Source organism: Lotus japonicus, chromosome 5 (genome assembly GCF_012489685.1).
Source record: "Lotus japonicus ecotype B-129 chromosome 5, LjGifu_v1.2".
Classification (NCBI taxonomy): domain Eukaryota; kingdom Viridiplantae; phylum Streptophyta; class Magnoliopsida; order Fabales; family Fabaceae; genus Lotus; species Lotus japonicus.
Window position 1 is genome coordinate 37771829 of NC_080045.1, and position 14624 is coordinate 37786452.

Consider the following 14624-nt stretch of genomic DNA (forward strand, 5'->3'; position numbering starts at 1 on the left):
GCAACCTTAAGTTTACGCTTGAGGACAAGCTGTCGTTGAGTATAGGGGTGTTGATAACCCTAGGTTCTATGTGTCTTTAGTGTGGTAATTTGCATGTTATGTTGAGTCTATTTGAGTTATTTCATTAGTTTTAGTGGGGTAGTTGCATTATTTTAGTATTTGGTTATTTTAATTAGTTTTATTAGTTTTTATGATATCTTTCTAGTTTTTGTTAGGATTTAAATGATTCTATTCTATGATAAGATAAGTTTAATTTAGATTGTTATCTTATAATTATTTCTAATCAGTTTTTATTTGCTTTGTTTTAGAGGAAGATTTGAAGGAAATCAAGAGAAGATTAAGATATGGAGTGGCTGGAGATTTTGGCATCAGATCCGTGCAAATTCAGCTTGTTTCTCGCGCAAATGCTTGAGCTTCAGGATTGCTGGAATTTTTTGCACGAAAACTCGCGCCAATCCTTCCCTGTTTCGCGCAATTTCCATGCTTTTCCAATTCTGCCCGAATTTCCATGCTATTTTCAGTGTTTTATGGCGCAAATGCGCCAAGCTCTGCGGGAAGGCTATAAAAACACGGTTGTAACCTAATTTTGAGCATTCCCGGGGACGGCGCCTCAAAAACTTGATGTGCCAAACTGCAAGTGTACAGTTTCTCCCAGGGTTTAATTATCGAACACAAGGATTGTGATAGTTTACTTCTAATGTTACCAAATTCTCGCTGTAAGGACGAAAAGCGAAATTAAAAGAGGGTTTAGTTGGTTGATAGAACGAAGTAACAAGAAAACGTGGAAAAGATAATTACTGATTTGAAATCACTTAGAGAAAAGCGCACCGGGGAATTGATTTCGTTTACCCTTGCTATGTTTCTACCCGCTACAATTATATATGAAATTAGTTAAATCTGTTCCTGGTGCTAAGCCTATATGTTTACTTGCTAATCCCTTAGTCAAGCACCCTTTCTAGTTAATTAGTGATAGCTAATTCCTTAGTACCTAATCCTAATTAACTAGAGATACAATTTCATGTTCAGGCAAACACAAATAAATTGCTACCCTTTTCCCTAAGGTGTAGAGACCCTTATTCAATTTCTTCCTAGATCCCTATCATCTACCAATTTCCCAATTGTGCAAACGATAGCATGAAACCCTTTCGCGATTGGATTCAATAGAAGTAAAGAAGAAATTCATCTACTAAAATAACCATTCATATATAACTGAAACGTATCAAAACATAGTTTAGAGAAAACTACACCATATCCGCAGTACAAGAGAGGATTAGTTCCTCATAGTCATAGGAAACAATTCAAGAAAAAGGTAGCAAAACATCAAAAATCAATAGAAACCTGTAAAGGAACCTAGAGAATTCAAAGCTATGCCTCCAAAGAGTCTCAAAAGTATGTTGCACGTCCAAGAATGCTCAAAATTAGGTTACAACCGTGTTTTTATAGCCTTCCCGCAGAGCTTGGCGCATTTGCGCCATAAAACACTGAAAATAGCATGGAAATTCGGGCAGAATTGGAAAAGCATGGAAATTGCGCGAAACAGGGAAGGATTGGCGCGAGTTTTCGTGCAAAAAATTCCAGCAATCCTGAAGCTCAAGCATTTGCGCGAGAAACAAGCTGAATTTGCACGGATCTGATGCCAAAATCTCCAGCCACTCCATATCTTAATCTTCTCTTGATTTCCTTCAAATCTTCCTCTAAAACAAAGCAAATAAAAACTGATTAGAAATAATTATAAGATAACAATCTAAATTAAACTTATCTTATCATAGAATAGAATCATTTAAATCCTAACAAAAACTAGAAAGATATCATAAAAACTAATAAAACTAATTAAAATAACCAAATACTAAAATAATGCAACTACCCCACTAAAACTAATGAAATAACTCAAATAGACTCAACAAAACATGCAAATTACCACACTAAAGACACATAGAACCTAGGGTTATCAACACCCCTATACTCAACGACAGCTTGTCCTCAAGCGTAAACTTAAGGTTGCTTGTCCTCAAGCACGGAACAAAATAACTCCAAGAGAAATGCCAAAACATGTAACAAACAGATACACATGCTCCACAAAGATAATTAGTTCATGAACATACTGAATCAAAAGATAAGAAACCTGAATCAGAGAGGATGAAAATACTAAGGTAGTGTTGTGCAGAATTCACATCAAACACTCACCCACGCAAGTATGCGTCATCAATCATTTAGTGCATCTGACAAAACAAGTACTATGTCTCGGTTCTGATAATCAATCACATTAAATCAGACAATGTAATGCTATGCACCAAGTAGGAGATTCATAAGGGTTGCAATGAGGCTAAGGTGTAACGTCAGGTAGGATAAGAAAGGAACGCACAAGGCTACACACTCAAAAAAAACAAAACAGTTAGATGATCTATTTCATTGATAACTTAGAGCATTATTTCCAAAGTACTTAATGTTCTTCTCTTCCCTCTCCTTGTACTCATTTTCGTTCTTTTTCTTCTTTCTTGTTTTTTTTTCTTTGTTGTTTCTTTTTTTTTTTCTTTTTATCTTTCAACAACTTGAGTACATTTTCACTTGCAAGAGGAGAGAAAAGGAACCTTTTCACACATATGTTATGCTTTGCTCTTTTCATGGCTAAGATCACTTAACAGTTTGCAAAGATGTTTCAGTTTGGGACCAAGAAAATATCACAATCAAGCTCAACTTGGGCAACTAAGGATTAATTGAAACAATATCTGAAAGCCAGAAAACTGCCTAAGAATCTCATACCAGTCACAAGCACATCACTATCACCTTAACATGCATTTCAGAGCAGAACCAAACAAGTTCAGGTAAGTCAGGAATAAAGAGAACACTCGACGCTCAGCAAGAACAAGGGGTAAAATAATGAACCCCCAATGAATTCAGTTCAGCACCACCCAGTGATTCATCACTCAAACCCAGAATTCACTCATCTCTCTCAATAATATGTCATGTCCCAATAATTTCACAGAGCAAGAATATCGAAAACTTTTGAAAATTAGGCATTTAGCTAGAGTTACAATCACTTGAGACGTTAAGCATATGAGAGATAATAACCAGAGTTCCAACTTCACACAAACAAGATAAAATAAAATAGAAACTACATGGCAGATGCAGACTCAATTAACACACTAGACTATCATGCAAGACTCCAACTAAGAAAAGTGAAACTCAAAAACTAATACTAAGAATAAAATAAAAGAAAAAGTTCAGCACTCCCTCAATCTGATTCATTCGGATCATCATCATCAGTGTCTGCTCCCGCTACATCCGTGTGAGGCGGCGTGAGTGAGAGGGCATAACAAAAGGAGGGTTAAATAAAAACAGTATAACTGATTCATCTCTAATTTAAATTATCTCTTAGTAAAGTAAATCAGATTTGTACTGTTTTTAAAAGATACAACCAACTTTTCAAAACATTCAGATATATTCTCAAAGATTTCTTTTGTTTTGAATTAATTGTTGGCGTAATTGCGCCACAAAACACTAGAATTTGCATTAATTTGGTGCAAAAAATACCAGAATATAATACTTTGGTGCAAATGCACCGTGGGCACAGGGTACTGCACGAATTCAGTGCAGAAATTGATTTTTTTTATTTTTTTTTTCGTTTTTTTTTTATATTTTTTTTTCAATTAATGATACTTGTAATATACTATACTAAAATAAAATAACATAAATGCCAATAAAATAAAATAAAACTTACTCTACTATGCTACTTTTGCTTGGGTTGTCTCCCAAAAAGCACAATGTTATAGTCCTTGTTAGACTCTTGTTCCGCATGTCTACGTAGGAGAAGCTAAGCCCAAGGTGGTCTTTCCTCTAACTATTTCACCCCCATGATATAACTTAAGTCTTTGACCATTCACGGTGAAAGCTCGTTTAGAACTTGGCTCTTCAATTTCAACAGCTCCATGAGGGAATACTTCCTTTACAATGAAAGGTCCCGACCAACGAGACTTTAATTTTCCCGGAAATAATCTTAACCTTGAGTTATAAAGTAAAACTTGTTGACCAGGGACAAACTCTCTTCTCACAATTTTACTATCATGCCACTTCTTAGTCCTTTCCTTCTAAATGCGAGAACTCTCATAGGCTTGAAGCCTAAATTCATCTAACTCATTTAATTGCAAGAGTCTCTTACCACTAGCATCTTTTAAATCAAAATTCAGACATTTTGTTGCCCAATAAGCCTTATGTTCAAGTTCCACTGGCAAGTGACATGACTTCCCATAAACTAGTTGAAATGGAGAAGTTCCAATAGGAGTTTTGAACGCAGTTCGGTACGCCCATAAAGTGTCGTCTAATTTCTTAGACCAATCTTTACGGGACGAACTAACCACCTTTTCTAAAATCCTTTTGAGCTCCCTATTTGAAACTTCAACCTGACCACTAGTTTGTGGGTGATAGGGGGTAGCAACCTTGTGCTTGACACCATATTTTTCTAGAAGGGATTCAAATGCTTTGTTACAAAAATGTGTCCCCCCGTCACTAATGATAGCCCTTGGAACTCCAAATCTAGTGAAAATATTTTTCTTTAGAAATGCCACTACAACCTTGGCATCATTTGTTGAGAGGGCGGAAGCTTCAACCCACTTAGAAACATAGTCTACAGCCACAAGAATGTACTGACATCCATAGGAAACTGGGAAAGGTCCCATGAAATCGATACCCCACACGTCAAAAAGTTCAACTTCTAAAATATTTTTCAGGGGCATCTCATTCTTCCTAGAGATGTTTCCAGTTGTTTGGCACCTATCACACCTCTCAACAAATTGCCTACTATCTTTGAATAGTGAAGGCCAATAAAAACCACTTTGGAGGACCTTTGCTGCCGTCCTCTCTCCACTAAAATGTCCCCCATACTCAGAGCCATGGCAATGCCACAAAATATTTTCAAATTCCTCCTCAGGGACACACTTCCTTATCACTCCATCAGCACACCACCTAAACAAAAAAGGTTCCTCCCACAGATAAAATTTAACATCATGCAAAAACTTCTTCTTTTGTTGCCATGTAAAATCAGGTGGCAACACATTAGCAGCTCTATAATTAGCAAAATTAGTGTACCAAGGTAAAGAAGAAGAGTTAAGGGAAAAAAGTTTCTCATCTGGGAATTCCTCAGAAATAGGAATTAAGTTGGAATCTCCGCCTTCAATTCTTGACAAGTGGTCAGCAACACCATTGTCCTTCCCTTTCTTATCTTTGATCTCCAGATCAAACTCTTGCAGAAGTAAGATCCACCTTATCAACCTGGGTTTAGAGTCCTGCTTAGACAGTAAATGCTTCAAGGCAGAGTGGTCAGTATGAACAATAACTTTAGAGCCCACCACATATGACCTAAACTTTTCACATGCAAAAACAATAGCAAGTAATTCTTTTTCAGTGGTTGTATAATTCCTTTGTGCTTCATTTAAAACCTTACTAGCATAATAGATTGCATGCAACACTTTTTCTTTCTTTTGACACAACACGGCTCCTACAGCTATATCACTCGAATCACACATTATTTCAAAAGGTAAAGACCAATCAGGTGCAACTATCACAGGAGCAGTTACAAGTCTTTGTTTAATCAAATTAAAAGCACTAACACAATGTTCATCAAATATGAATGGAGCATCTTTCTCAAGTAGATTTGTCATGGGTTTAGCAATTTTTGAAAAATCTTTAATGAAACGTCTATAGAAACCGGCATGACCTAGAAAACTTCTAACACCTTTTATATTAGAAGGGGGAGGGAGTTTATCAATTACTTCAATTTTTGCTCTATCCACTTCTAACCCCTTTTCAGAGACACGATGGCCAAGAACAATTCCATCACGAACCATAAAATGACATTTTTCCCAATTCAAAACTAAATTTGTTTCTTGACATCGTTTCAATACAAGAGTAAGGTTATGCAAGCATGCATCAAAAGTAGGACCAAACACAGAAAAATCATCCATAAATATTTCAATACAATGTTCAATAAGATCAGAGAAAATAGCAAACATACATCGTTGAAAAGTTGCAGGAGCATTACAAAGCCCAAAAGGCATTCTCCTATAAGCAAACACCCCGTAGGGACAAGTAAAAGCAGTCTTCTCTTGGTCTTCAGGTGCAACAACAATTTGATTATATCCAGAATAACCATCTAGAAAGCAATAATATTTATGTCCAGCTAACTTTTCAAGCATTTGATCAATAAAGGGGAGGGGGAAGTGATCTTTCCGGGTAGCTGAGTTAAGCCGCCGGTAGTCTATGCAAACTCTCCATCCCGTGACTTGTCTAGTTGGGATCAATTCGTTGTTCTCGTTCTGAACAACAGTGATTCCTCCTTTCTTAGGAACCACTTGAACTGGACTAACCCATTCACTATCAGAAATCGGGTATATGATACCCGCATCAAGCAATTTTATTACTTCTTTTCTCACCACCTCTTTCATTGTTGGATTAAGTCTCCTTTGAGGTTGGACCACAGGCTTATATTCATTTTCCATTAAAATTTTATGCATGCAAATTGTGGGGCTTATGCCCTTAATGTCATCAATAGTCCAACCCAAAGCTGACTTGTGCTCTCTCAGAACACGCAACAATTTCTCTTCTTCAAGAAGGGAAAGAGACTTGTTAATAATAACAGGTTTAGATTCACCCTCCTCAAGATAAACATACTTGAGAGTGGATGGTAATTGTTTCAATTCAGCCTTATCTTTCTTTTCAGAACTTTCCTCATCTCTACGGAGTTCCTCTATCAAATTCCTCCTAGGGTGGTATTGGTTGAGGGAATCTAGTTGTCCTATGGCAGCATTCACCTCTTCTTCCTCAAAATCTATATCATCTACCTCTATTCCTTCCATGATCACAGCCTCGTAAGGATCCTTCATAGAGATTCTCATAAATTCCTTACACACAAACTCATCCACTACCTCGACTCTAAACACATCTTCTTCCTTGTTTGGGTGTTTCATATTCTTCCACACAGAAAATGTCACTTTCTCATCAGCTACTCTAAGGTCCATGGTCCCCAATTCTACATCTATTAACGCTCTCCCAGTAGCTAGGAATGGTCTACCTAAAATGAGACGGACCCTAGTGTCTTCTTCCATATCTAACACCACAAAGTCTACAGGAAAAACAAATTTATCAACTCGCACTAACACATCCTCCACTATTCCATAGGGTGTCTTAAGTGACCTATCAGCTAACTGGAGAGAGATCATAGTAGGGGTGACTTCTCCTATATCTAACCGTTCAAACATGGTCAAAGACATCAAATTAATACTAGCACCTAGATCACACAACGCTCTTCCTACAGTTAGACCTTCTATGTCAACAGATATTGTGAAGCTGCCAGGATCTTTTAGCTTAGGAGGAAGCTTCTTCTGCAGAATAGCACTGCATTCCTCAGTTAACATTATAGTTTCACTCTCCTCACTTAACTTCCTTCTCCTTGACAAAATGTCTTTCATAAACTTAGCATAAGTGGGCATTTGCTCCAATGCTTCAGAAAAAGGAATGTTAATTTGAAGCTTCTTAAAACTTCTAAAAATTTTGAAAACTGTTTTTCCAAATTCTTTTTTACTAAAGCATTGGGAAAAGGAATTTTGCCACAACAAGCAGGACTTTTCTTTTCTTTATTCTCACTTACTATCATATTTTCACTCTGATCTTTTTCCTTACTTATTGCTTCAAATTCACTTTTATTACCAGCCTCACTGTTATTCTTTTCACTATCTTTTTTCTTTTCAATTTCATGCATAACTTTTCCACTTCTTAGAGTAACAGCAGAAATATTCTCCCTAGGATTAGGCACAATGTTACTAGGAAACATACCTGTGGACACCTGAAGCTTGCTAGTAGCTTGGGCCAGTTCTCCCACAATTTCTTCTAGGCTCTTCTTTCCACTTCCTTGCTCTTGAGAGGACGGAGATTTTTGATCTTGACTATAACCCCTTTGATTAGAGTACTGCCTCAAATTTCCAGACTTGTCTTGATCTCTCCATGAGAAGTTAGGGTGATTCCTCCAACCCGGATTGTAGGTATTTGAGTAAGGGTTGTTTTGAGGATTACCCATTGCCTTCACTTCCTCACCAAATTCAGCATCTTCAACACTTGGTTTCCGACCGTCCAAACGTTGTACTATGGCATCCATCTTTTGTGACAACTTCCTGTTGGAGGCGAGAACATCATCATTTGTTCCAACTTCATGCACACTTTCCCGGTTCTCTCTATCATAGTCTGACTGTGAAGATCTAGTGGCCAAATTGTCGATGATCTCAAGAGCTCTGTGTGCAGGCAATGAATCAAATGCACTATTAGCTGCTGCGTCCAACATACCTCTCGCGTACTCACGCAATGATGAGTAGAATTTGTCAACTTGTTCACCAGCAGAAATATTATGACCTGGGAACTTTCTCAGAAGTTCTTGGAAACGCTCCCAAGCCTCATACAAATTTTCAGATTTGCTTTGTCTAAATGCATAAATTTCCTGCTTCGCCTTTCTGATGTGTGTGGATGGAAAGAATTTGGTGATAAATTTTTCTGCCAAGTCCTCCCATGTTCGAATGCTGTTAGGGGGTTGTGACCTCAACCAATCTTCTGCAGCATCCTTCAAAGTGTAGTGAAAAAGAATCATTCGGACTGTATCCAAGCTGACTTCACGCCTTTTCAGAGACTCACAATGTCTGGTGAATCTGTCCATGTGAGCATGCCGATCTTCAGTCGCTTTACCTCCGAACTGATGTTGGCTCACCAACTGAATATAATGATGTGGAATCTGAAAGTTGTCTGGTATGTCTGCTGGAAGGACAACGCTGCCCTCATATGTATAGCTCATACGAGGGGCAGTGATTTCCCTCAATGGTCTCTGAGCATCACGTTCAGCTTCTTCTTCTTTCTGGCGAAGAATCCGAGCTTCAACTTCAGCTTCCACTCTTGCTTCATACTCAGCTCGATTTCTTGCTTCAGCTTGTGCTTCTTCCATTGCAGCGGTAGCTTTGGCTTGGCCCTTCTTCTTCCTCTGTTGTGCACGATTAGATCGACAAGTTCTTTCGATTTCTGGATCGAACAACAAAGATTCAGGACTGATTGTACCTCGCATGCACTAACAAACAGAAGTTAGTAATACCCGCACAAGAGAATTAAAGTAAAAATCCTAACAAATAGATTTAGAAAAATTAGAAAATAAACTAAACACAATCCCCGGCAACGGCGCCAAAAACTTGATATGCCAAACTGCAAGTGTACAGTTTCGCCCAGGGTTTAATTATCGAACACAAGGATTGTGATAGTTTACTTCTAATGTTACCAAATTCTCGCTGTAAGGACGAAAAGCGGAATTAAAAGAGGGTTTAGTTGGTTGATAGAACGAAGTAACAAGAAAACGTGGAAAAGATAATTACTGATTTGAAATCACTTAGAGAAAAGCGCACCGGGGAATTGATTTCGTTTACCCTTGCTATGTTTCTACCCGCTACAATTATATATGAAATTAGTTAAATTTGTTCCTGGTGCTAAGCCTATATGTTTACTTGCTAATCCCTTAGTCAAGCACCCCTTCTAGTTAATTAGTGATAGCTAATTCCTTAGTACCTAATCCTAATTAACTAGAGATACAATTTCATGTTCAGGCAAACACAAATAAATTGCTACCCTTATCCCTAAGGTGTAGAGACCCTTATTCAATTTCTTCCTAGATCCCTATCATCTACCAATTTCCCAATTGTGCAAACGATAGCATGAAACCCTTTCGCGATTGGATTCAATAGAAGTAAAGAAGAAATTCATGAACTAAAATAACCATTCATATATAACTGAAACGTATCAAAACATAGTTTAGAGAAAACTACACCATATCCCCAGTACAAGAGAGGATTAGTTCCTCATAGTCATAGGAAACAATTCAAGAAAAAGGTAGCAAAACATCAAAAATCAATAGAAACCTGTAAAGGAACCTAGAGAATTCAAAGCTATGCCTCCAAAGAGTCTCAAAAGTATGTTGCACGTCCAAGAATGCTCAAAATTAGGTTACAACCGTGTTTTTATAGCCTTCCCGCAGAGCTTGGCGCATTTGCGCCATAAAACACTGAAAATAGCATGGAAATTCGGGCAGAATTGGAAAAGCATGGAAATTGCGCGAAACAAGGAAGGATTGGCGCGAGTTTTCGTGCAAAAAATTCCAGCAATCCTGAAGCTCAAGCATTTGCGCGAGAAACAAGCTGAATTTGCACGGATTTGATGCCAAAATATCCAGCCACTCCATATCTTAATCTTCTCTTGATTTCCTTCAAATCTTCCTCTAAAACAAAGCAAATAAAAACTGATTAGAAATAATTATAAGATAACAATCTAAATTAAACTTATCTTATCATAGAATAGAATCATTTAAATCCTAACAAAAACTAGAAAGATATCATAAAAACTAATAAAACTAATTAAAATAACCAAATACTAAAATTATGCAACTACCCCACTAAAACTAATGAAATAACTCAAATAGACTCAACAAAACATGCAAATTACCACACTAAAGACACATAGAACCTAGGGTTATCATCAGGTGGTACAACTCTATGTTTTGATGATAACAAGGTTATTTATGTATGAACAATTATGGTACTCTAACGTTTGTCTTTTAAGTGCTTGACAAACAAGTTCTGATTCTGATTCAAAGACATATCCATCAGAAGTTTAAGACCCAAGAGTAACCAGTGAAACGCTTCTGCAATCACTACGTTCTTCTGAACGATAGTAAATGCTTCAGATGTTCTGAAGATTAAAGCTCTGATGTGGGCTCTGAAGATTCAAGTGTTGAAGTTCTGAAGACCAGAAGTTCTGAGCAAACGATCTAGAAGATGAAGACTTGAAGATTCTGAAGTCCAAGAGTAAGCTGGCTCTCAAGACCAGAGTGACTCTGATTCTGAAGACCATAAGTTCTGGGTGAACGTTCCAGAAGCAGAAGTTATGAAGGACAGGGGATCCAAGCTTCCTTCTGACTGTGATCAAATTACTTCACAAGTTCCAACATGAAGCGTCGCCAAGATCAGAAGTCAACTAGGCTAAGGCAAATGTCATTGTCAATAGTACAAAAGCAGTGTACTTTCTAGAACTGCCCTCCAACGGCAGGTTTTGGAATTTCCAGAATTTCCCTCCAACGGATAGATTCTTTCAACGAATACAACACCTCACCTTGGAGTATAAAAAGGCTGAAGGGAGAAGAAACTGGATAAGAAACTATTTTGCATTACAAGTGAAACCTACAAGCGAATACCTTAGCAATATTTCTTCATTGTTCTTATTGTGTTTACTACTGCTTGGTTAGAAGCAACCTATTGTAAACCAAAACCTTCTACAATCTGATGGTATTTCCTTCTGAGACCAGTGAGGTCAGGATTCTTGAGAAGACTAAGACTTGTGTGTCTTAGTGTTGCTAGTTCTTAGATTTGTTAGTCACTGAGCAAGTTGTGTTAATGCAGTTGTAACAATCTTTAATTAGTGGATTACCTTCATTTTACGAAGGAAGAAATCACCTTAATGGGTGGACTGGACTGGATTGAAGGATTTATCAAGTGAACCAGGATAAAATACTTGTGTGTTTTTCTCATCTCTTTATCTCTTGCAGTTTGTGTTCTTGAAACCGAGAAGATTTGTTAAGATCTTAGAGGGAAAGTTTTTAAACGTAAAACCCTATTCAAACCGCCGCATAACCTCAAACATGAATGAGCGATGCAATATGATCAACCAAACATTGTATCATCCTCATCAACGCAAAGTGTACAACTGAGAATATTGTCTCTAAAATACCCTAAGGTAATTGCCGAATCATCGACCCCAAATTCCAACGATAAAAGAGTGCAAACACCCTTGATGACTACTCGAGTCATCTGACTCATCCTTTAGATGGTTGAACTGCTCTACGAGCAAAAGCGTACAACGTACTTAGAAAATTATTAGTTTCCCAGACTAATCCCTTAGGTAGTCTAACATTAAACTGCCCATCGGGCAAAAGGTGTCAAAGCACACAGGGTTTTCCCCAAAACTAGGATCAGCGACACTTCTCATTTTCCAGAAACTCATATCCAAGCCCTAAGCATTCTTCAATAGATTATCAATATTTTAAAGTGTTCTAATGTTGTTTAGCGTATTATGAATTTCATTTGTAAAACCATTTCTATTACTTTTTTGTCTCTACACTATAAGTTCTAAGATTCCATCATACTCATGTAATTCCTTGAGAAGGTCTCGATCCCCTAAAACGACAAAGGTTCGAACCTTGGTCCGACCTGTCAATGATTCCCTTAAAAGTCTCGTCACTAGAATGGCAACTTCACGTTTCCCCACACTTCGATGATCCACAGATATATATAAATAATTGCACAATCAGTTAGTACAATCCACCAAAGCATATTCACAGATATCAACACATCCTATGATTAGCCACTTAGCACATATATAGCATGTGATTCAGTCAACATCAATCATAGCAACAATCAAATCATCAACACATATGTCGGCCGAAGCCCCAGAAAACAGAGACACAAGTTTCAAGGTTTAACAACAGTCGAAGCCTCAGAAAACATTTTCCAATTCAGCTCAATCAACATCATCACAATTAAATATGCAAGTCGAAGTTAACGACGCCTAATTCATTAGCTAGCTAGTAAGTTTCCCTCACCTCCAAGTTGTCCAGCATCACAGTGCAAGCCTCACTCACTCCCAAGGTTTCCAAAACCAAACCTTTAAGCAAACATAAAATTATTCAGTCAATACAATCTAAACAGTATTAACTAACGTCAGACGAAACTTTAAAAGCTTCAGAGTACGATAATCTAACACAAAAGGAAGAGTTTTTCCTAAAAAGAATTTTCTCCCCCTCTAACAAAGATCTCTCGACCACCCCCCCCCCTGTTAGCGTTCAGCGCTTTTTCTTCGATCTAATTTACTTTCTAGGTAATCTTAGGTCATAACTAGGGTAAAACAATGCTTGAAAAAATTATCGGAATTGAAATGCAAATAGGGGTATTTGGGTTAAGATTTTAGACTCAAAAACTCAAAGTTGAAATTTTTAAAAAGTAAACCGATAGGGTTGTAGACATTGTCATTTATAGCAACTAATCCTAAAGGCACTAAGTTAAGTCGTGAATTTTTTGTACAAAAAGTAAACTCACAGAGAAATGGGTTTTTGAGTTAGATTTTCAGATCTACGGCGAATCAGTGAAAATTTAAGCGCACCGACGGTGAATATGGAACGTAGGAAGGTATAGATGATGATTGAAAGAAGAAATCGAATTAAAAAGATATTTTTGCAAAATGCTCAAAACTTTGAGCATAGAAAGACATAGAGAAACACAACGGAAAGCAGAATTAGAGGCAAGAAGTAGAAAGGTTACCTCGTTGTCAATCCTATGCAACTGAAATCGGGTCGATCGGGCAAGAACTGGCGAAAATCTCTCCTCGTCTCTCTCTCTCTCTAACCGCGGCTCTCTCTATATTCTCATTTCCCTTCCTTTTATAGCGGAGGGAAAAACGAAGATTTCGCGGATCCGGTCATCCTGGTACTTTTATCTACTGATAAGGAGTGAATATTTGGTGACAGAATGCCAAAACTCAAAACGAGGTTCTTTAAATTGAAGAAAACAATTCAAACGCAGTATGGATTAAAACACGCCGGAAAACTACTTTTGCAGTTGGCTTCAGATGAAGAAACTTCCTTATGAAGAAAGATTGCAATTGTCGAAAGAAATGAGACAACGCGGATGGAAACTTCGTTAAAAGCTTTGAATAGAAAAACTCTTCATTCAGGGTCTTAATTAAAGTCCCCGAGAAGATAAAGCCTAGCTTCGACAGAATTTCGTGAAGCCAAACCTATCGTGTGTACAGGCCAGAGTTCCGTAGCGAAACACTGGTCAGGGGAAAATACCCGAAGGTTCTTATTTTCTAACGATTTTGAATTTCGCTTAGACAGTGCTCTCGGAGCGGAAATAACCTTTTTCGGACACTCTCGACCTTAGCAGGGTGTGGAAATGGCTCGAGCTATCACTTAAACTGACTATAGAACCATCCTTAGTCATTTCCTGAACTTTCTTCTTCATTAAGTTATCCAAATCAGCAAACACTTGTTCAGGTTACTTTTACGATACACTGAAACCTAAGCGTGAATAAGAAACTAATTTATTTAATCTATGTCTAAAAACTTGGGTCTTAGACCTTCAGCCTTCACCATACCTGAGTCGAAGTTAGGTGAGCTATTTAATACACAAAAAAATTCTATATATTCTTTAACATTGGAAAGGTACAAAAAATTCTATTATATATGTGGTACTTCATTTTGTAAATAAAAAATATAATTCTAAAATTAATTGATAAATAAATGTAAAAAGTAATTCATCTTTTGGTCTCTCACTTATCACGATTTTGCACTTTTTTCCCTCTAGAAAAAAATTAGTAAAATTAGCCCCTCACATTTACACACTTTTGCAGTTTTAATCCCAAATGTGTTTGCAAAAAGTTAAGCAATATGCTGGATCAAAAGGGCTAATCTTTTTATTGGAGACCAAAAGTGCATAATAATCGTGATAAGTGAGGGATCAATCCCTATTAAGCCTAAATAAAGATACAAAAAAGGAAAATTCATA

General features: G+C 37.3%; 1 pseudogene; it reads right to left on the reverse strand.

The window, feature by feature from the left end:
• Positions 1-3797: 3797 nt before the first annotated feature.
• LOC130719510 (uncharacterized) lies at positions 3798-8974 on the reverse strand (annotated as a pseudogene).
• Positions 8975-14624: the final 5650 nt, after the last annotated feature.